Below are 3178 nucleotides of genomic sequence, written 5' to 3'. Positions count from 1 at the left end.
ATCGTTTAAAAAATGAAAAAAAAAATGGGGGGGTGCAAACTCAATCATCAATTGAAAATAATCGCATTATCTTGCGAGATCGTTTTTTCACTTGCGAATTTTCATATTAGTATTCTACGATCAAAATGGTACCTTATCATTTCACTCAAATGATGTAATGCTTTGTAGGCATATAATTAGGTGCTATATGCATCACAATCCTTGTATCAGGTTTCCCTTACCTATCATAGGTCAAGAGGGTGAGAAGTGGTGGATGACTTTCACTTCAGAGGGTCCGTGATTTTATTCATAAATGAGAGATTGTTTTGTCCCGCCACAAAATGACTGTGATAAATTGTCGAGATGTCAAAGGTCAATCACATGATAACCTTGACAGCTGTCGGGTGACGTCATAATCTCACTTCTCTTCTCTTCTCTCTTGCTATTTCTAACCTCTCTTCAGAAAAAAGGGGCATCTTAAAGTCAGAGTCCATCCCAACTGCAAGATCATTTTTTATTTACGAAGAGAAAAACACTGACAGTTCTATTTGATATTTGATAAGAAATTGAGTCCCATGTAATATTAAATTTTCGCGTTATTCCACAAGATATTACAGTATTCGTGGACATGGTATAATTACGCACAACAATTTTGAAATTCAAATGGGAGAGCCAATGATCAGATGATATCACACACAATATCTATTTTATAGTGCTGTTTTTTATGAATTTCAATAGTAAAGAAGCTCTTGATTGAATTAAAAGGTAAAATAATGGCTATTCCTCAAGTTCAAAAATTTATGAAAACATGTTTGTATTACGCCTTTAGGATGAAAATTAAAAAAATAGTTCATATTTTTTGTAATAAGATACGACGATAGTCAGTGTGTGATGCCATCAGCTTCCTCGTTTTCATACCGCCCATATGAAACATTATCACTGTTTTTCTTACTTTCCAATTGATTCTAATTAAATTATAGAGCGTTATGCTTGTTTAATTCGTCTTTACTTGGGGGTGAATTTCGCCTTTTAAGCCATGCCAATTTTTGTGATGTAGGTTGAGAACCAAGTCTTACTTAAAGGTCAAGTGCACCCCAGAATTTTTTTTTTATTTGAATAAATAGAGAAAATCAAACTAGCATAACGCTGAAAATTTCATCAAAATCGCATGTAAAATAAAAAAGTTATATGACACTTTGAAGTATCGCTTATTTTTCACAGAACAGTGAAAATGCACAACTCGGTGATGTGCAAATGAGACAGTCGATGATGTCCCTCGCTCACTATTTCTTTTGTTTTTTATTGTCTGAATTAATCAATATTTCATTGGCAGATTTGACAATAAGGACAAACTTGACTGAACCATATAGTATTAAACAATGCTATAATTCCACATGTTCAGGGAGGAATAAAAGTAACTTGTTTGACATGAATGAGGAGAAAGTTGGAATATTTCATATTTCACGTAATAAAATACAAAAGAAATAGTGATTGGATGACGTCATCAGTCTTCTCGTTTGCATACCGACCAGGAGGTGCATATTATTACTGTTTTGTGAAATTAAGCGAAACTTTAAAATGTCAAACTTTCTTATTTTACATCCGATTTTGAGGACATTTTCAGTGTTATGCTTGTTGCATTTGTCTCTTTTTATTCAAATTAAATTTGTGTTTTGGTAGACTTATCCTTTAAGTCAATCGTGTGGGTTGTGCAATACTGAAACGCACGAGAAACATGTAACTTATTATAGTGTATTGTACAATCCTGCGCGATTCGGGATTGTGTGAAATCAATACGTTGTTTTTCTCGATTTTGTATGAAAACATGGCGGGCGGAACACGAAAACAGAAAGCGAACCTTTATGAAAACATAGAGATATAAAATTCTGTAGAAAATGAGAAAGTAAAGAAAAGAACACAGCGTAAGGAAAATTGATTTCGAATTCATTGCAATTTTCAAAGATAGAGAAGAGGGGAGGTGGTGAGGGACAGAATACATGGATAGGAGAAAGGGGAGGGAGAGAGAGAATGAGACATTATGAGAGAGGCGTGGGGAGGAGAAGGGGGAATGAGGGTAAGGTAGATATACAGACAGTCACAGACAGGGAGAGGAGAGACGTACTTGGTTGATTCATTTCATATTATTTAATTTCTAATTATTTGGGTATGTTACAATAAATCTTACCCTATGACAAGCAGAAAATTGGGATATGACCTGAAGACTTACTGATAAGAAATAGAGAGAGAGACGTGGACTTAGAGGAAGAAAAGGGGGAGAGAGAATGTGACGCGATCAACTTCCTTTTAAATTTGTTTAATGTGGCCTTGCTTCACGACTTCCAACAAACCAAATTAAATTTACATTGGACAAGAACAGTCTATGCAAACCTCCAAACGGTTCATCCTTGAGCCGTTACCATGAAATAGAAGTAAATAAAAGTCTATACGTATTCAATTAACTGTGACTTTAGAAGGGTCAGCGAATAAACACAGTCTAAAAAATAACAACAAACCTCCGGTATGCCAAATACGGATTAGTGTCGTCTCAGCAGCGGATTTGATATGTGCTGGCTGGAACCATGGGGTCCATGCTGGAACACATCCCTGAGTTATCAAAATGATCAGCCGTATACGATCCCCTCCCAGAAATTACATATTTTGTTCGTGATATTATCAGGGCCAGTCTGTACTCTCAATAAATAACTTTCAATGAAAGTGGTCCACTTTGGAGTGCAAATAGAGCTCATTGCTGTGGTAATGTAATGGACTTGACCGGTGATATTGTTGATGAACATGATCGGTCACGGTGGCAAAGTTACCCCATTGATTATTCATTTTTATTTGTAGATTTATTTACACATGCTAGCACTTTCAGTTACAAAATTACTTTCCACAGCGGCCCTAATGTAGAATCTGATGGAGGCCGAATTAAATCAGTTGTAAAATACCACACGACGAATTTAGATAACCCTTCGATCGGAATAACCAAATTGATTATAAAAGAACAAGTTAGCATTATTATAATTCAACAAAATAAGCCGAAAATGAGGAAAATTTTCTTTTCTTTACAGATATTTTGAAATATCCCAATAACCTTTTCAAAGAAATAATTAATATTGTTGAATAAAGCATGATATCAAATACTGCAGGGTAGGCCTGTTCAGTTCTTAAAACTGATTTACAAATGCGCCCTGCAGTT

This window comes from Lytechinus pictus, chromosome 5 (assembly GCF_037042905.1).
Source record: "Lytechinus pictus isolate F3 Inbred chromosome 5, Lp3.0, whole genome shotgun sequence".
NCBI lineage: Eukaryota > Metazoa > Echinodermata > Echinoidea > Temnopleuroida > Toxopneustidae > Lytechinus > Lytechinus pictus.
This window is presented reverse-complemented; position numbering follows the sequence as displayed.